Consider the following 21,019-nt stretch of genomic DNA (forward strand, 5'->3'; position numbering starts at 1 on the left):
CCTTCATCTCCGGATCCACTCCCCAAATGGTCACAAAACGCCCTGAAGCCAGGAGTCAGGAGCTTTCTCCGGGTCTCTCACGTGAGTGCAGGCCCCAAGAACTTGGGCCATCCTCTGTTGCTTTCCTAGGCACATTAGCAGGGAGCTGGATGGAAATGAAACAGCTGAGACTTGAACCTGCAGCCTTGTGGGATGCTGACAGTGCAGGCAGAAGCTTGACTCACTATGCCACAGCACCAGGCCAGAAAGAATCAAGTCTGACTTTCTACAGTTCATGTCTACTTTATGCTGTTTTTTTTTTAAAAAATGAGTTGTTTTTACTTGAAAGGCAGGTTTACAGAAAGAAAGGATAGAGACAGAGTGAGAGATCGCTTATCTGTTGGCTCACACGCTAAGTGGCTGTAACAGCCAGAGCTGAGCCAAATCGAAGTCAGGAGCCAGCTTCTTCCTGGTTACCCTTGTGAGTACAGAGTCCGGTGGCCTTTCCCATGCCATGACCAGGGACCAGAAGTAGAGCAGCCAGGACACAAACCGGCTCCAAAATGGAGGATTAGTGTGTTATGCCACCATGCTTGCCCCAATGCACATATATTTTAAATATAGATACCACTTGTTTCTTAGTTTTAAAACTGAAATGTAATTGACATACAACCAACTGAGCAATGCATAATTTGGCAAGTTTTCACCAATGTCAACAATTACAAAAGCAGCAACATTGTTAAGATGACACACAAAGGGCCCGGCAGTATGGCCTAGCAGCTGAAGTCCTCGCCTTGAAAGCCCCGGGATCCCATACGGGCGCCGGTTCTAATCCCAGCAGCTCTACTTCCCATCCAGCTCCCTGCTTGTGGCCTGGGAAAGCAGTCGAGGACGGCCCGAGGCTTTGGGACACTGCACCCGCGTGGGAGACCTGGAAGAGGTTCCTGGTTTCCGGCTTCGGATTGGCGCAGCACCGGCCGTTGCGGCTCACTTGGGGAGTGAATCACCGGATGGAAGATCTTCCTCTTTGTCTCTCCTCCTCTCTGTATATCTGGCTTTCCAATAAAAATGAATAAATCTTTAAAAAAAAAAGATGACACACAAATTTCATGTTCATACCCTGAATCTGCTTGGTGCTGCTAAGGTTTGATTCTGCATTATCTATCATTTTCTTTCAATGGAACCACACAGTAGACACTTTCCTCCATATGATCATCTGGAGACTCACTCATGTTGTTCTGCAGCCACAGTTCACACTCTCCACGGCTGAGGAGTGTTTTTTTGTTACCGTGAAACAGCTGCAGGACCTCAGAGTGGCATCCAGGTTTCAGCTGTTATTCATAAAGTTGCTGTGAACATTTCTGGTGAGTCTTTGGGCATGTGCTCTCTTTTCCTTTTGGTAAGCTCCTTGGAGTGAAATGTCTGGGCCATTTGAGAGATGCATGCTTGCCTTACAAGAAACTGCCGTGCCCAGCACAGTAGCCTCGAGGCTAAAGTCCTTGCCCTGAATGTGCTGGGATCCCATATGAGTGCCAGTTCTAATCCCGGCAGCTCCACTTCCCATCCAGCTCCCTGCTTGTGGCCTGGGAAAGCAGTCGAGGACAGCCCAAAGCCTTGGGACCCTGCACCCGTGTGGGAGACCTGGAACAAGCTCCTAGCTTCTGGCTTTGGATCAGTGCAGCTCCGGCCAATGTGGCCACTTGGGGAGTGAATCATCGGAAGGAAGATCTTCCTCTCTGTCTTTCCTCCTGTCTTTATATCTGACTTTGCAAGAAAAAGAAACAAATCTTTAAAAAAAAAACCTGCCAAAGTGTATTGTATAGGGGCTGGGCCATTTTTCTTTCCCATTAGCAATGTGTGAGACTGTTTGGGATCCCTAGGCTTAGTGGTGGCCACATCAACACCAGTAGGGACTGGATTTTATTCTACTTTTTTGAATTTATGTAGGTTTGCTTTATGGCTTTATAGAAGATTGATTTTTTATAAAAGTTATATTGCTACTTGAATAGAAAGTGCTCACCATGCCTAGGTTAAACAGTTCAACTTATTGATTATATAATTCTGAGCCTTTATAGGCCTACCATTTTTTGTCTATTGTATCTGTTATGTGCCTAGAGAAATGAATTACAGTCTCCTGCTGCCACCATGTTTTGCCCATTCCTTCTTATTTTCTGCAGTTTTGTCTCATGAATTTTATTTATTGCAAAAAGATTAATGACTGCTATAGCTTCATCATCGCTTGCCCCCTTCAGCAGTTCAAAATCTTTCTTTATTTCATAGGCTGTTTTTCATTTCATTCCATTTTACCCCTATTACACTTATATTCTTTTTTTGCTATATCTTTTTACGAACTTTTTGTTGTTGAAAAGACAGATCTAACGAGAGAAAGAGACAGAGAGAAAGATCTTCCATCAACTGGTTCACTCCCCAAGTGGCCACAATGGCCAGAGCTGAGCTGATTCGAAGCCAGGAGTCCAGAGCTTCTTCTGGATCTCCCACATAAATGCAAGGTCCCAAGGCTTTGGGCTGTCCTTGACTGCTTTCCCAGGCCACAAGCAGGGAGCAGCCTAAATGGGACCCTGGCCTGTTCAAGGCAGGGATACAGCCACTGAACCATTGCCCTGCCCCCCTTTTTTGTCAAATATTTATAAAGATGTTGACCATGGGAATGTCAAACATGTGTCGAATCTAACAGAAAGTATAACAAACATTGATTGCGTCGACTATGTAGTTCCAGGAATTGCCATTTGAAGTCCCATCTTGTCCCACCTCTGACTTCTTCCTCTAACCTGTATAATTCTTTTTTTTTTTTTTAACATTTTAATGATAATTTTTATTCTGCTGCACATTTTTAAAAAAAGATTTATTTATTTTTATCGGAAAGGCAGATATACAGAGAGGAGGACAGCCAAAGAGGATGATCTTCCATTGGATGATTCACTCTGCAAGAGGCCGCAACGATGGACCTGCGCCAATCTGAAGCTAAGAGCCCGAAGTTTCTTCTGGGTCTCCCACACGGGTGCAGGGTCCCAAGGCCTTGGGCCATCCTCCACTGCCCTTCCAGGCCACAAGCAGGGAGCTGGATGGAAAGTGGGGCTGCCAGGATTAGAACCGGTGCTCATATGGGATCCCAGGGCGCAGTCAAGGCAAGGACTTTAGCCGCTAGGCCCTGGCACCTAGCCCTGTTGTGCATTTTTTAAATAAAATATACAAACCTCATTTACTTTGGTTTTTAGCGTGGATTTACACACTTACAGCCAGGGACACAATAAGGTTCTAGATCAATTAGATCTTGGCTTTTCCTCGTTCTCATAGGAGTGTCGGATTTCAGATGAAAGGCTGTGTTGGTGGTTCTGAGCTGTCTGTGGGATCTCAATAATCCCTCAAACTCGAAGGAGAGCAATAAATAAAATTTGGAGGTATTGAATATTGAGTGTTAAAGCTTTTACACATCTGTTGTCAACAGCAAACTCTTCAAGGTGAATGTTGACTTCTTAGATTAAAACTGGAAGAATAAAATTTCATTCATGTTTTTAAAAAAGAAATAAAAGGGGAGTTTCTTGTGATTATGAGCTGCCATATGTTCAAATAAACATGGACTATAACCTGTATAATTCTTAAGAAAACCCCCAATTATATTGTCATCTGTTAATACCTCAGTGTGCAGTTCCAAAAGATAAAGACCGTTAAAGATAACTGCTCTGGCCTGTGCTATGGCATAGTGTGTGAAGCATCTGTCTGCGGTGCTGGCATCCCCAATAGGTGACGTTTCAAAGTCCCAGCTGGTCCACTTCCCACCCATATCTCTGCTAATCTACCTGGACAAGCAGCAGAAAATAGCTCTAGTACATGGGCCCTGGCACCCATGTGGGAGACCTGGATGAAGCTCTTGGCTCCTGGCTTCAGCTTTGCCTAGCCCTGGCCAATGGGTCCTTTTGGGGAGTGAATCAGTGGAAAGAAGATTTCTCTGGCTCTCCCTCTCTCTGTGACTCTGCTTTTCACATAAATAAATCTTTTTAAGGACCACTGTTACACACACTCTTATCCTAAAAATGGACAGTCACTCCCTCAGGCCGCTGCACGCATGCTCAGTACTCAAAGGCACCGAGTCATTTCATAAGTGTTTTTGGATTTGTTCATTCAAATCATGAACCAGAAAAAGCCTGTATTCAGTGGTTTCTTTCACTACAGGCTTTCTGCTTCATCTTTTTATTTTAAAAATATTTATCTATTTATTTATTTAAAATGGAGAGAGAGAGAGAGACAATGAGAGAAAAATGTCTCATTCATTCATTCACGCATCCATCAAGTAGTCACAAGAGGCAGAACTGGGCCAGGCCGTTTCTGGGAGCTGGACACTCAGTCGAGTGCCCCACATTGGTAACAGGGACTCAGCCATCATCTGATGTTCCCTGGCGTCTGCATGAGCAGAGACCTGGAACTTGGAGCCAGAACGGGAAACCCAGCCCGGACACCTGCAGCTGGGTCTCTTTCTTTTCCTGGTAACATGTTTGTCAGAGACCGTTTCTTTGTTGCTCCCCGCTGGGTTGATTTTTTTGAAGAGATTGCCATAGCCTGGTGACTAGCTCTAGAGAGGTTTGGCCAGATTCAAGTTCAGCATTTTGGCAGGAATATTGCATAAGTGGTATGATGTATTTCAACAGTGCATAACATCTTCTTATCTAATTTTAAATGTTTCCTAAAATCTCAATTTTAACAGATCTACTAATTCATTATGGGTTGCAAAATGGTGCACTGTGGTCCTATATAATAAGTCCTTTGTTTGTAAACATGAATCCTGCTTTTAGAAAAAAAAAAAGCCTTACCACCTCAAGGTATAGTTCATACAGAAAAATTAGAGTAAAATGGCTTATTTTTAAAATTTACTTAATTTTTTTGAGTCTCATGTATATTATTATCATTTTATGATAAAGTTCCATAGGCTCCTGGTATTTCCCTTATCCCAGTCCCAATTTCCCACCCTCACCTAGTTCCTCTATATCATTACTACAGTATAGTTCTTCACACACAGTCATATGTCCATCATTGCGGGCATGGACAATGGCAGAGAGTCCAGCATCCTGTCGTCAAGCTGTAGTAAACAGTTTCATTGGGAGTCCATCTTTGTCTGGAAGTAGAAATGCATACTACATTGTATCCTCACATCAGGATATGTTAGTCTCCATTTCACAGCTATTATACATCCCCTCAAATGAAAAGTCATAATACAAAATCAAAAACAGAAAGAAAAGTAGAAATTAACAACACCATTAAGTTAACTAACATGCTACTAGATATGACAGTCTCCATTACACAGCTACTATACATCCCCTTAAATGAAAAGACACAAAACATAATCAATATCAGGAAGAAAAAAGAAATTAACAACACCATGAAGTTAAATAACATGCTACTAAATGACTAACGTGTAGCTGAAGAAATGAAAACCAAGAACCTTCTTGCAGAAAATGATGCTACTGTATGATCTACGAGTCATTGAAGAATTTAATCAGAAGAAGTCAGGAGCCAAGAGCCTCTTCTGAGTCTCCACATAGGCATGGGTGCAGGGTCCCAAGGCCTTGGGCCATTTTCCACTGTTTTCCCCAGCCACAAGCAGGGAGCTGGACTGGAAATGGAGTATCTAGGACATGAATTGGTCTCCATATGGGATCCTGGCATGTGCAGGGTGAGGACTAGCCACTAGGCTATCACATTGGACCTGATAGTCCTTTATATGGAGTAAGATTTGTTGGAACGCAGTTCTTGGTCTAGATGGAACGTGAGAATATTGCTTGGTTGGTTGCTGTGGCTTGGACTCAGGGTGAGCCCAGCATTGTAACCTCTGATTTATTTCTTTGGCTTTAATCAGTGTCAGCAGTGTCTTTAAGCACCAATGGTGTCAAGTCTTCAGCAGCTGGTGAAGGCGTTTGTAAACCTTCAGGCTTCCTAGCGTGTGCACCTTCAGTCTCCATGGAGTTAGGGGTCACCTACCCCAAGGACTGTGACAGCTGGAGCCTCATCCTTGGTGCTGAGGGCATGAGGACTCTAGGACTGTGTGCTGGGGATGGGCTCTTCCCTGGATACCGTTGGGAGAAAGCAGGGGTTAACAGCAGCAAAATCCCCAATCCCAGAACCGGGGAATGTGAAGGAGAACCCGTTTCAGTACTATGTGACGATCACAAGGTAGAGTGTGAATTTCCCCATGGCAGGTGTGTGTGGGCCCGGAGAGGTAGAATGCAGGCAGGTTCTTTCCTAGGTCCCACAGGGCAGATCCCTGTGAGCCTGAAGAGCCCCGGTCTAACCATGACAGTTTTCCAGTGAGGATCTAACAAGTATTGCTGGGTATCTGCCAACAGCATGGGTCAATAGTGATTCCGTTCTGTAAAGTGAGTGGTGATTTTGTGCCTGAAAATATTCTCCCTAGACCTGGGGAATATTTTATTCACCATCTCAGTATTTCACGCATCACTGGAGACCAGCTTAGAATGGCTATCATCCAAAAATCAAGAGACAATAGATGCTGGAGAGGATGTAAGGAAAAAAGAATTCTAATCCATTGCCAGTGGGAATGTTAACAAACACAACCATTAGGGCCTGTAGTTGATTTAGAGGTTGAGACTAGAACTGGCCATTCTGAATCCTCTGTGACATTCAGAATGTTAGAGAAGGAGGTTATTGAATTCACTGAGAGATTCCCATTACACAGGGAACTGAGTTTTCTAGGACTTAGTGGAACTCTAGGCATCTCCTAATTTTCCCATGCTCAGCAGAAAAAAAAGTTAATGAAAAAAAAAAATGAAGACCAATGAATGATGACCATTCAGAAATGGAAGTTTGATCACAAAAGTGGGATGAAGTGGCTAAGCATGGTTTTCCTAATTTGATATATACATACAAAGTTGCATGTATTATTTTTTCTCCTCATTATCATCTGGTTGACTTTTATTGTTTAATTTTACTGGAATTCTCATTTTAGAAATTATTGAGAGGCAGAAAGAAAGCAAGAAAGCTGACATCAGCTGGTTCTCTGCGAAAGTATGTAATGGCCAGGGTTGAGTTGGGCCAAAGCTGGGCGCTGGGAAACCGGGAACTCAATACACATCTCTCCTATATGTAGCAGGAACCCAATATCCTGGGCCATCACTGCTTCCTCCCATGGTCTGCATTAGTAGGAAGAGTTAGAAGCTAGAGCCAAGAGTTGTACTTAGCCAACTTGATATGGAATATAAACATTGAAATGCTGGCTTAAAGACGTATAACACCCTTTCGGACTTTACATAAAACTCACTCTAAATCTAATGGTTCACAAGGAAGCTGTGGCCTTATCACTCTTCCCTTTGAGGGATGGCATCACTTTGAGGTTGTGACAAACTCTCTAAGGTAAGGATACAGAATTACAACATCATTAGGGGCAAACACAAGGTATGCATGGAATTCTTAGCATCAACATAAATAAATACACACAAATACAAATAAATGGCTACACATAAACAAGCAATATTCTATAACTAGAGAGGAAACTAACAAAATTCTTAAGAGCCAGGAGAGCACTCATTTGCAGAAGGTACTTTGTTTTTAGTTCTCAGAGTTTAAGCGGAGGCACGTGAATAGCGATGGCCACCCAAATTTATATCTATCCATAAACCCCTAAAAAACATAGATCTACAAGAAGAACAGATAAAACCACAAAGCAACTCTTGCTGTTAGCATCCTAGAGAAGGATGCTCTATAGGGCCCAGTGCATGGTAGCCTAATGGCTAAGGTCCTCCTCACCTTGCACGCACCAGGATCCCATACGGGCACCGTTTCCTATCCCGGCGCCCCGCTTCCCATCCAGCTCCCTACTTGTGGCCGGTAAAAGCAGTCGAGGATGGCCCAAAGCCTTGGGACCCTGCACCCACATGGGAGACCCGGAAAAAGTTGCAGCTTTGATCAGCGCAGTTCTGGCTGTTATGGCCACTTGGGGAATGAATCATTAAACATAGGATCTTCCTCTCTGTCCTCCTCTCTCTATATCTGACTTTCCAATATAAATAAATAAATCTTTTTTTTAAAGATTTATTCATTTTATTACAGCCAGATATACACAGAGGAGGAGAGACAGAGAGGAAGATCTTCCATCCGATGATTCACTCCCCAAGTGAGCCGCAACGGGCCGATGCGCGCCAATCCGAAGCCGGGAACCTGGAACCTCTTCCGGGTCTCCCACGCGGGTGCAGTGTCCCAAGGCTTTGGGCCGTCCTCGACTGCTTTCCCAGGCCACAAGCAGGGAGCTGGATGGGAAGTGGAGCTGCCGGGATTAGAACCGGCGCCCATATGGGATCCCGGGGCTTTCAAGGCGAGGACTTTAGCCGCTAGGCCATGCCGCCGGGCCCAAAATAAATAAATCTTTAGGAAAAAGAGAAAAGTATGCTTTACAAAATTTGTGTTTATTTCATGTACGTTATTATGCCTCCCAGACTAAAAAGAGGAAGAGGAAATTGTGCAAGAATAGTACATGGAGAGGGAAGTAGAATAAAGCTTGTTCAGTAGTGGGTGAGTAGAGTCAATTAGTACTACAAATAACTGACAAAGTAAATGGAAAAAGAATCAATGGGGTCAAGATATTACACAAAGTTAAATTATAGCTCATCACTTGACTAATGTTCTGTGGCTTAATAGATCTTTCTAAATATCAAAAGCATGTTTAAAAGTCCTATGTGGGTGGCTCAAGGCCTTGGCGTCTGTTGCTTTCCCAGGTCATTAGCAGGATACAGCCAGGACTAGAACTGGTATCCATAGGGGATGCTGGTGCTACAGGCACAGGATTAGCTACCTCTCCGATCCTGATGTACACAAATTCATTCAAAACAGACCAATGACCTACGTATGAGAGCTAAAGCTATAAATCTCTTGGAAGAAAATATGGGGTTAAATATTTACAACCTAAGTTTGGGTCCCAGAGTATCAGATGTGACACCAAAAACAGGAGCAAAAGAAGAAAAAAATACACTAAATAAGTTATGGAAGAGACTAACTATATCAATAACACAATAAAGCAACAACACATTAAGTATTGTTGCCAAAACTGCATGACAAATTTAAACATAAGAAAACAGCAAATTAAGGGACAGCCTGTAAAATAAACCACCCTTCATCTTTCAAATACATTGCCATACAAAGAAACAGAACTATCTTCAGACAAAAGGAGAAGAGAGTCAAAAACACCAACTGAAAGTTAGAATTTTAGATTGGATTCTGGACTACCGAAATAATTGCCAGCCAGGACATGATGTGGACAGTTTGGCAAAGCTGAATTAAGTCCACAGAGTAGGCAATGATTGCATTGATTTTGATCATTTTACTTTCAGCCACATATAGTTGATGCCTTTGAGCCTCTGAAATATACTCAGGGTGACAATGGCTGCACCTTGCCCACAAGTCCTACAGAAAGAAATGCTCGTTCACTCTCCGACATTTAGGGGGAAGAAGAGCAGGCTGGAGGAAAGGATGAACAAGAAATATCGCAGTGCTGGGTGGTGGGCGTGGCACGTGCAGTTAAAGTTGTTGCCAGCATCCCATTTCAGAGTACTGGTTTCCCTGAATCCCAGGAATTCCACTTGTGATCCAGTTCCCTGCTAACGCACCCGGGAAAGCAGCAGAGGATGGATCAAGTATGTGGGTCCCTGAGAGAGGAGATGTGGATGGAGTTCTGGGTTCTTGACATCAGCTGGCCCTGCTCTGGCTGTTGTGGCCATCTGGGGGTAGTGGATCAATGGTGGAAGAGCTTTCTCTCTCTCTTCCCTCCTTCTCTCTCTGTTTCTGTCATTCTGCCTTTCAAGTAAGTAAATAAATTTTTTTAAAGGAGGACAGGTGTGGCATTGTGACATAGTGGTTTAAGCTGCCTCCTGTCTTGCTGGGATCCCATTATGGGACCAGTTATGGCCTGACTGCTCCACTTCCAACACAGCTACCTGTTAATGGCCTGAGAAAGCAGCAGCAGACGGATTGAGCACTTGTGACCCTGCCAGCCATGTGGGGCCTTGGGAGATTTCTTGACCCTTGGCTTTGGTCTGGTCCAGCCCTGTTCGTTGTGACCTTTTGGGGACTGCACCAGCAGATGAATGATTTCTCATTCCCTGTCTCTCCCTCTCTCTTTAGATCTGACTTCCAAATAAATATTTTCCAAAACAATTAAGAAAGAGAGAGAGAGAGAGAGAGATCCTTCATCCACTTGTTCACTCCCCAAATGACGATAACGGCTGGACCGAGCCAGGTAAAGCCGGGAGCCTGCAACCTCACCCAGGTCCCTGATGGAGGTGGGAGGGGCCCAAGGGCTTGGGCCATCTTCTGCTGCACTCCCAGGTGCATCAACAGGGAGTGGGTGCAGCCTGGTCTCCAAGCAGCGCCCATGTGGGATGCCATTGCTGCAGGTAGTGGCTGAACCCCCCTGCTCCACCACACTGCTTCTGATGAATAAACCTCGTTTGAAAAACTGCCAAATGTGAAAGCCTAGAGAATGTGGACATTCTTGGGTCTACTGAAATCTTTCCTCTAAGCTTGCAACGCTCTTCAAATGAAGAGCTAAAGATGTAAAGCTGAAGAAAGCACGATCCACACAAATGAGGCTATTGAAGACATGGATGGACCATCCAACACAGAAAAACCAGAAAACACCGAAAGAATGACTAAGAATCAAAACAAAATTCAGTATACTGGTAAAGAGAAAAATAAAACAGTATTCTTGTTAAACAAACTGAAGGAAGAAAAAGGAGTCGCAGGTTGTTGGCTGGCATTATCAAAGCAGAATGAGAACGCCTGTGTAAATGACTCCAACTGCAGAATGACAACTAAGACTGGCAGAGAGGCACTTCCTTCCCCTCCTCCACACTTGCTTCCCTTGAAGCTTATCAGAAACAATCGCCCAGAAGAGCATGACTTAGGCCTTGCAATCAGATGCACTGGCAATAGAATGCATGTGTTTTGGAAGAGAGCCCAGAACGGGGCAGGCGCCTTGGTGGATTCCATGGCTGGCAGGGTTGGCTGGGCCACAGCTAGGCCTCAGGTGCTGGGTGGCAGAGCTTCCAGCATCCGGTCCCAGCTGGCATCTGCTCTTTGGTGGTGTCTGGTCAGGATGAGTCGTGCTGCAGGCAGGCGTGGCTATTGGCCGTGTAGCCGCCAGTTGTGACTCAGTGGCCAGCCTGCCCAAGACACTTGGTGATCTATCTGGTGCCTTTCCAAAAATTCCTTTTCAGGTTAAAAAGAGCCACCAAGGACTCTGTGGTTGATGACCAAGGACCCCGACGGACGTGAGGGAAGTAGGAGTACTGCAAGCTCATTGTCCAGGGCAGTGTGCACTCTGACTTTGTTTTAGATGGCAGACTGTTAACAGAATAAAATGTTTTAGGAGCACTCTGATAGATACTTCTTTATTCCTCTGCAACTCATAAAGGCGGGATCTTCAAAAAGTTCATGGAAAATGCATATTATGAAAACTGCATGGATTTTTAAAGCTTTTTGCATCAAAATGAACTGATTTTTACATCCAGTTTTTCATGAATTTTTGGAAGTATCCTCATAAAGGTAGTGGTATCCTTATGGGTTATGTAAGCAATAAAACTCACTCAAATAGAAAAACCATAAGCTGATGAGACAGGAATAGACGAACCCGCAGTTAAAAACAAGCCACCCTTCCTTGCTCTTAGCATATCTGCTGATCCTGGGTCTGAATCTACATTTCACATTCTTTTTCTTGAAGATTTATTTATGTATTTGAAAGGAAGAATTATACAGAGAGAGAGAGAGAGAGAGAGAGAGAGAGAGAGAGAGAGGCAGAAAGAGATCTTTCCCCAACTGGTTCACTCTCCAAATGGCCACCACGGCCAGGACTGGAACAAGCCGAAGCCAGGAGCCTGGAATTCCATCCTGGTTTCCTGCATGAGTGACAGGGGCTCATACAGCTGGGCCATCTTCCTGCTGCTTTCCCAAGCATATCAGCTGCTTGGGAAGTGGAGCTTTGGGACTCAAACCAATGCTCTGATGTGGGGTGCATGCCAGGCAGTAGCTTAACCCACAGGACCACAAATGCTTTTCTTAATGAAATTTGGTTTTCTTGAGATTGCTTTCTTAAAAAAATATGTAAATCCAACTAAATCATTATGGTTTTTACTTTGTAATGTGGTAGATAAAACCTCATTTCCGGCAGCACAAGAGGCCTTACGCCCACCATGGCTTGGGCACGCCTTACCAACGCTTTCACTCTGCAGGGTTTTTGTTTGTTTTCCTTTGGCAGGGATTTTTGTAATTTTTTTTTCTGACTTTGTATGGCTATGTTTTAGAACAAGACAGGGAAGCATGTTGGCAAAATAGTGGTATAAGTTAGCCCGGCCTTCATTCCAGCAGGAGTAAGCAGCAGCAGACAGCCGTCAATAGTGAAAACAGACCCGCCAAGGCAAGGGCAGGTAAGGCGCTGAAGCAACCCCCGGGAGGGAAAAGAAGATCAGCAGGTGCACACACATCTCGCGCGGCACTGCCCTCAACAACCTGCTTGGTTTTTGCCACGCATGACTCACTAACACCAGTGCAGGGCACATTTCAGAATTGCTAAGAGAATAAACATGAGATGGTCTCACCACCAAAAAATAAGTTTTTGAGGTGACGGATGATCCAATGATTCCACCTTGCAATTCACAGATAATAGCATCTCTTTGTACCCCATCAATAGATGCGATTCTGAGCTGTCAGTTTTCAGGGAAATAAAGACTGGAGAATGGCTGGCTCTGAAGTACAGAAGTGAGGTGGGAGCATGGGTTAGGGGCTTCCAATCACGGAAAGGATTTTAGGGCTGGTTGACTTTGAAAATCACGCCCAGCTATGACTTACACGTCTCTTAACACGAGCAAGGGGGAAGCCGGAAGCAGAGTGTCTGGGTCACGAGGCACAGCTTTGTCGTTCTGTGTCCCCGTCACTCCTCACCCCAACTGCCCACACACTTGTATTAACCTTTGTATTCAGAAAATACCATTTCTATTTAGAAAAAGTTTTTTTTCCCTTAAACCCAGCTTATGATATGCTGAGATCTCTACTCCAGCAGCTTGGACCTCAGAGAGCTGGCTTCTACTTGATTTTATTGATTGCTTTACATTTTATTTGAAAGGCAGAGCAAGTGAGACATCTTCCAGGCGCTGGTTTGCTTCCTGCATGCCTGCAGCAGCAGGGGCTGGGCCAGGCAGAAGCTGGAAGCCTGGAACTCGGTTTGCGTCTCCCATGTGGGTAGCAGGGAGCTTAGTACCTGAGACATCACCTGTTGCCTGCCAGGGTGCTGGAGTTGGCACTGGAGTGGGGACTGGCATACACACTTAGGTGTGGATGTGGTGTCCTAACCGTAGCATCAAACACCTGCCCTTCTTTCTTTGATAAAAGTCATGGTTCATACATGACATTACTTTGAAAAATTTCACAGAAATGGAATAAAAAAATGTGGTGCCAGGACATTTTGAAATCCATTCCTCATTTTACCATGATGGGTATTTTCCATGAGCTTTTCGAAATGCTTTGTATACAGAAGTTAAAAAATGAAAAGCTTGGGCCCGGCGGCGTGGCCTAGCGGCTAAAGTCCCGCCTTGAACGCCCCGGGATCCCATATGGGCGCTGGTTCTAATCCCGGCAGCTCCACTTCCCATCCAGCTCCCTGCTTGTGGCCTGGGAAAGCAGTCGAGGACGGCCCAATGCATTGGGACACTGCACCCGCGTGGGAGACCCGGAAGAGTTTCCAGGTTCCTGGCATCGGATCGGCGCACACCGGCCCGTTGCGGCTCACTTGGGGAGTGAAACATCGGACGGAAGATCTTCCTCTCTGTCTCTCCTCCTCTCTGTATATCCGGCTTTCCAATAATAATAAAAATCTTTTTTAAAAAATGAAAAGCTTATCATTAAAAAATTGTTTATTTTTTACTTGAAAGGCAGATTCACGCAGAAAAGGAGAGACAGAGAAAGAGAGAGATCTTCTATTTGCCGGTTCACTCCTCAGGTAGTGGCAATGATGGGAGCTAGGCTGATCTGAAGCCAGGAGCCAGGAGCTTCTTCTAATTTCCCAGGTGGGTGCAGGGTCCCAAGGCTTTGGGCCACCTCTGCTGCTTTCCCAGGTGTATTAGCAGGTAGCAGGGTCGGAAGTGGAACAGCTGGAATACGAACTGGCACACATATGGGATACCGGTGCCATCTTGCCAACATGTTGGCCCTGAAAAGCTTATCTTTTGATTCCATTTTCCCACAAACCCGTGTGTTTATCTTTTCACCTAAGCTTTAGCTGAACCCACCACCCCTGGGCCTTCAGGAAGCTGTGCCGTCAGCAGGCAGCCCAGCTCTCGCCCAAGAACTCCGGAAGGCCGATGAAGGAGGAGCTGAGTAACAGTATCTGGCTGGGTTCGATTCCCCAGGCCAACTGCCCAAAGAGGTCTCCTATCCAGAAACAAACCTGAGTGCATGAATTCTATTTCGAGTCAGGAGTGAAGGCGCCAGGGCCCCCTGGGGTCATGGCAGTAGCTGGGCCTGGGCAGCTGGATGCCCTACAACTTTGTGTAGCTTTTCTCTGCAACATGGAATTTCCCTCACAGGGCTAATGTGAAAGTCAACTATTAAGTGCTCTGCGAATGTTAAGGTGCCTTCAAACACACAGCAGGTGTTCATCAGTATTGGTTATTGCAGTGATCACAGGGTCTGGTGGGGCCAGCTCCCCCCTATGCTTGTTGGTGTGGGAGGGAGCCTTGGGGGACCTCTCAGATGCTTAGCACCTTGGGTCTTTCGTGGCTAAGGTGATTGGATTCTTTCCAGAAACAACTATCGATCCAATTAAAAGTGTCGATAGGCATGCTGACTTTTTAGTTGTTTGTTTATAAACCTAAATGACTTTATTTATTTTTCTTTTTTTCTAAGAAATAAAACAAATGCAGCTGGTGCTATGTAAGCCTCCACTCAGCAGCATGGCATTATGTATTGGATTTGAGTCCTGGCTGTTCTGCTTCCCATCCACCTCCCTGCTAAAAGCCTGGGAAAGCAGTGGAACATGACTCAAGGGCTTGGCTCCCTGTCACCTGCTTGGGAGACCCCAAAAGAGCTCCTGGCTCCTGGCTTCAGCCTGGTCCAGCTCTTGCCACTGTGGCCATTTGGAAGATCTCTCTGTTTCTGGGTCTCCCCCTTTGTCACTGTCACTAAACTTTTCAAATCAATAAATAAATCTATGAAAGAAAATTGATGATGTCTACCATGGCAGCATAACAATACGAGTTAGTACCTTTATAGGGGATGACGTCAAACTTCGCAGCACCTAGTATTCAAGGTCAGCCATTCTGGGGGGCTTCACTTTTCAACAGGACACTGGGGGAAGGGTTTGTACCATGGGGCAGACCACCTCCTCCAGGACGTTCTGGCCATCAGGACTCAAAGAGTGAGGTTGACTTGGAACGTGTCCTCTTTAGGGCAGGCAGGATCACCCTGGGCTGTGCAACAAGTTACTGAGCTTGTGTTAAAGAGCTGGTTTTGGGAGAAGCCATTGTTAGCATCTCTGGCAGATGGATGTGGCTCAGCTGAGGGAATAGCATATTTTCACTGTTCTCAGAAAGCAGGGCAGGGCCGGGTGACTCCTGACAGAGACCTGACCCAGGCAGCTACGTCCTAGGCAGGAATCAGAGTATGAGAAGGACTTTGTTTATCTGGAAGTAACTGATTTTTAAAAAATATATAATTTCACAAGAAAGAATTTTTTAAAAATGTATTTGCTTATTTTTATTTATCTGAGAGGAAGATGACAGAGACAGAATGATGGCATATTTGCTGGTTGTCCCCAAATGTCTACCACACCCAGGGCTAGACCAGCCAAAGCCAGGAGCCAGAAACTCCAGCAGGGTCTCCCCGTGGGTGGCAAGCTCCCCTCGTACTGGAGCCATCACCACAATGCCTGTTCCAAAAGGAAAAACCCACTGTGCACATTTATAAAGCAAAGCTATTTCTTTCTTCCCTGCCTCCCTCTCTTGCCTCCCATCCTTTCTTACTAAGATGCAAACTATTAAAAACTTAATCTAGATGATCCCTAATTTACTTCGCAGAAACAGGTTTTAAAACCTTTTAGGGGGCCCAGCGCGGTGACCTAATGGCCAAGGTCCTCGCCTTGAACGCCCCAGGATCCCATATGGGCGCCGGTTCTAATCCCGGCAACCCCACTTCCCATCCATCTCCCTGCCTGTGGCCTGGGAAGGCAGTGGTGGACGGCGCAAAGCCTTGGGACCTTGCACCGGCATGGGAGACCTGGAGGAGGTTCCTTGCTCCTGGCTTCAAATTGGCTCAGCTCCAACCGTTGTGGTCACTTCGGGGAGTGAATCATCGGATGGAAGACTTTCCTCTCTGTTTCTCCTCCTCTCTGCATATCTGACTTTGCAATAAAAATATATAAATCTTAAAAAAACACTTTTTGGAAACAGGTGCTGCTAGCTTTGCGACCAGCCTTGGGGTTGCTGGACATGGGTGGGGTCATGAGCCCCATAGGATTCCAGAGACACACACAAGGCTGGCTGCAATAAGCAAGAGCGTCCAGCAGAGGGCACAGTTCCACAACAGTCTGAAATGTAACCAGTGTGGCTGTCAGACCAGGATGCTCCTTTCAAAAACAGTAACAAAACACATTTTTCTTTTTCAGAATTCTCTAGCGCTTCATCTGTTTGAAAGGCAAGGTGGATGGGAGGGAGGGAGGGAGGGAGGGAGGGAGGGAAGGGTTCACTCCCCAGATGCCTGCGACAGCCAGGGCTGGGCCAGCGTCTGGGAATGAAGCACTGGAGTCATCCCAGGATGCGTTAGCAGGTAGCTGGACCAGCAGCAGAGCAGTCAGGACTTGAACCTGCTCTGATACAGGGTGGGGACATCCTAAGAGGCAGCTTAACCCACTGGATCACAACACTTGTCCCTAGCATGTAGCTTTAACAACATTTGGTGTCCAATATTCTCTTCCTGCAGCCATGTCTAACATCTCCCAGAAGCGTGATCATCGCAGGGCACACGGGCAAGAGACAGGGTAGGTGACAGGAACCACCTGCTTGCTCAGGGTCACACTCAGACACCCCTGGCCCGGCCATGGCCACGGAGCTCGGAGCAGAGTCCTGGCTGTTCTGGGGGCAATGGGAGCAGAGGAATGGGGTAAGTGGTAGGACCCACTTTTAGGAACGTTCTAGAGCAGTCATTCTCAACTGGGTGCTAACTTGTCATCTCCTCACCCCGCAACCTGCACCTCCCAATTGGAGGATACTGGATTCTGTGGAGTCCACGATCATTTGGGGGAGCACTGTGGGCCTCTGGGTTGAGGGGCCTGTGGAACTTTTTTTAAGGCACAGGGATCGCCCTCCGCAGGAATATGGCCCCCGAGGACCCACAGTCACCAGTTTTGAGAAACTGTGGTCTGGACTCAGGAACTGTGGAATCCTAAGAGGGTGGTGCCTGGGACCTGGTGCATCAGCTGGGGCTCATTTCCAAAGTCAACAAACAAAACAAAACAAAACAAGTCTCCTGATCTGTGACCAGTTACACCGGAAGCCCCGGGGGTGACCTGTGCTTTTCTGAATGTTGCAGAGCGTTGAAGGCACACTCCCGCCCAGGAGCCTGGAACTCTCATTCCAGATGAGTTGCCAAGGTGGCAGTGTGCCACCAACAACGGCGACCACACACATTTAAGACAGAGTGGTGGCCAGAACTCCAACGTTTAAAAATGTGGTCCTTCTTGCTTTTCTTTTAAAATTATTTTATTATTTAGAGTTACGGGAGGGGGGAGTCTTCCATCCACTGGTTCAGTCCCTGCATGGCCACAATGGCCAGCACTGGGTCAACTTGAAGCCAGGAGCTGTTTTGACATCTCCCTGTGGGCAGCAAGGGCCTGGACATCTAGCACGTCTTCCATTATTTTTTCCAGGCCAATAGTAGGGAGCTGGATGGGCAGTGGAGCAGCCAGGACTAGAACCGGCTCCTGTACAGGATATACCAATATCCCAGATGGCAGCTTCACCCACTCCACTACAATGCCAGCCTAATTTTTAGAAGTTATTTTTATTTATATGAAAGGCCAATTGACAGAGAGGGATGGAGAGACAGAGAAAAGAGGGGTTCTCCTACATGCCAGCCCAGTCCTCCAACAGCTGCAACAGCCAGGGCTGGCTGGGCCAGACTGAAGCCAGGAGCCTGGAACTCCATCTGGGTCTCCCACACGGGCGACAGGGCCCATGCTCTTAGACTGTCCTCTGTTGGTTTCCCAGGCACGTGATGAGGGAGCTGGGTCAGAAGTGGAGCAGCCCAGAATCTGTATGGGATTCCAGAGTCACACCTGCTGTGCCACCAAACTGCTCAAGAGCATCTCTGTCTCTCTTTCTCTTTTTAAGGTTTATTTAATTTAGTTTTTATTGCAAAGGCAGATATACAGAGAGGAGGAGAGACAGAGAGGAAGATCTTCCATCTGATGATTCACTCCCCAAGCAGCTGCAATGGCCGGAGCTGAGCCAATCTGAAGCCAGGAGCCAGGAGTTTTTTCGGGTCTCCCACACAGGTGCAGGGTCCCAAGGCTCTGGGCCATTCTTTACTGTTTTCGCAGACCACAAACAGGGAGCTGGATGGGAAATGGGGTTGTCGGGATTAAAACCGGCACCCATATGGTATCCCGGCATGTGCAAGGCGAGGACATTAGCTGCTAGGCTACCATACTGGGCCCCAAAGAACATCTTTTTAATAAGCACCCCAGAACATTCTCACAATCAAGCAAATGTTGGCAGGCTCAGGGGTTACAACTGAATGACATCATCGCTGAGTCCCCAGAGCTTGGCTGGGGACGGAACGATCACCCAGGGAGCTCAGTATTGTCTCCAGCCCAGGTTACAATACAGGCACATGACATCAGAGCCCTGGGGAAGGGACCCTGGATGTAATACTTTACCGAGCTGTGAGGCGAGTCCAATGTGCAGTTCTGACAACCAGTGGCCTTGTTTATTTATTTGTTTATTTATTATTATTATGTTTAAGGGACCTCCTATCTGCTGGTTCACTCTCCAAATTGCCAAAACAGCCAGAGTTGAGCTGATCTGAAGCCCGGAGCCAGGAGTTTCCTCCAGGTCTCCCATATGGGTACAGGGGCCCAAGCACTTGGGCCATCCTCAGCTGCTTTCCTTGTTGCATTAGCAGGAAGCTGAATGGGAAGTGAAGCAGCCGGGACTAGAACAGGCACCCTTATGAGATGCTGGCGCTACAAGACAGGGGATTACTCTGTTGAGCCACTGTGCTGGCTCCACTAGTGACCTTAGAAAACATTCTGGCAGTTCCTCAAAAAGTCGCACCTGCAGTAACCACCCACCCCAGCAATGCCACTGTGAGGATGCTGAGAGGCCTGAGAACAGATGTCCCTGGGAAAGCCTGCTTGCCAATGTGCCACAGAAGCACTGGCCGTAAGTGCTGAGGAGGGGAAGAAGTCCATGGCCATGCCACCCTGAACGTGCTCGGTCTCATCTGATCTCAGAAGAAGTGGCAAGAAGCCAGTGTCCATCCGCTGATGGATGGATCAGTTCATTAGGAGACAAGTGTGATAGCCACACCACAGAGTATTATCTACAGATAAGAAATGAGGCAGGTCATAGCATGGGTGAACCTTGAAAATACTACGCTGTTATGCTATACTATACTATTCTATACTATACTATGCTATACTATACTACACTATAATACACTATACTATACTATACTAAACTATACTACACTATACTATACTATACTAAACTACACTATACTATACTATACCATACTGCTGGGGAGTAGCCTACTAGCTAACGTCCTCACCTTGCACATGCCAGGCTTCTCCACTTCCCATCCAACTTCCTGCTTGTGGCCAGGGAAAGCAGTCAAGGACGGCCCAAAGCCTTGGGAACCTGCACCCGTGTGGGAGACCTGGAGGAGGTTCCTGGCTTTGAACTGGCTCAGCTCTGGCTGCTGTGGCCACTTGGGGAGTGAACCAGCAGATGGAAGATTTTTCTCTCTATCTCTCCTCCTCTCTGTAAATCTGACTTCCCAATAAATAAATACATCTTTTAAAAAAGAAAGAAAATACTATGCTGAGCAAAGGAAGTCGGTCCTTTTGCCTGAAATATCAAGGATAAGCAAATTACAGACCAGAGGCACGTCGGAGGCTGCTTTGGGGAAGCAGGGATATTGTGTGCAACCTCATGGATACAGGGTTTTGTTTTGGTTTGACGAGAACCTGCTGGCTTTCCACCATGAATGTAGTCAGTGCCACTGAGGTGTACCCTTTCAAATGGCTAAAATGGTGACCCCTATGTAACGTTACTTTCATCTCAGACAAAAAAAAAAAAAAAAAAAAAAAAAAAAAAAACCCTCTTTGGTGAGCCGTAATTGTATTAACAGAGGTCGGTTTTAAGAAGTCATGTATGAACTAGACATGAGCAGAAATATCCTCCCACAGACATGAGGCCCCAGCTGACTCTGGGGGTCGTCGACTCTTGGGGGTTAAGCAGCTTTCCAGGGCTGGATTGGAGGAATGGAAATGATGGGAAGGCAGCTGTCCTCGGCCAGTCGATCCCAGTGACGCGGTCGCCACAAGGTCTGTGCTTTGACTCTCCCCGGAGCCTGGCAGAGGAAGTAGCTGCAGAGACTCAGACCATCTAGCCGGAACACCAGGCTGGGTGGCTAGGGACCCCGGGCCGTGGAGGTGCGCTGATGTGGCCCCACACACGGCAAGGGAGGCTGAGGGCGCTCAACCAGGGAGGAGAGGCCATGGGGAGTCATGATCCCACGCCCTCAGACATGGCTGAAGCATTTAGCACAAGTGCTATTGGGAACAGTTCAAAGTGGATCTCTCTCATCTGGAGACTCAACTTGTATCGTCATTTCTTATTGCTTTTTGGGGTGTAACATTTGTTTCCCTTATTGGACTCCGCAAGGACAAGCTCCAGGGCGGCTGTATTCACCACGTTGTGTTCAGCAGTTCTTAGCCCATAGTAGGCGGTTTGTCTCTACATCGTGGTCGACT

This window comes from Ochotona princeps, chromosome 6 (assembly GCF_030435755.1).
Source record: "Ochotona princeps isolate mOchPri1 chromosome 6, mOchPri1.hap1, whole genome shotgun sequence".
NCBI lineage: Eukaryota > Metazoa > Chordata > Mammalia > Lagomorpha > Ochotonidae > Ochotona > Ochotona princeps.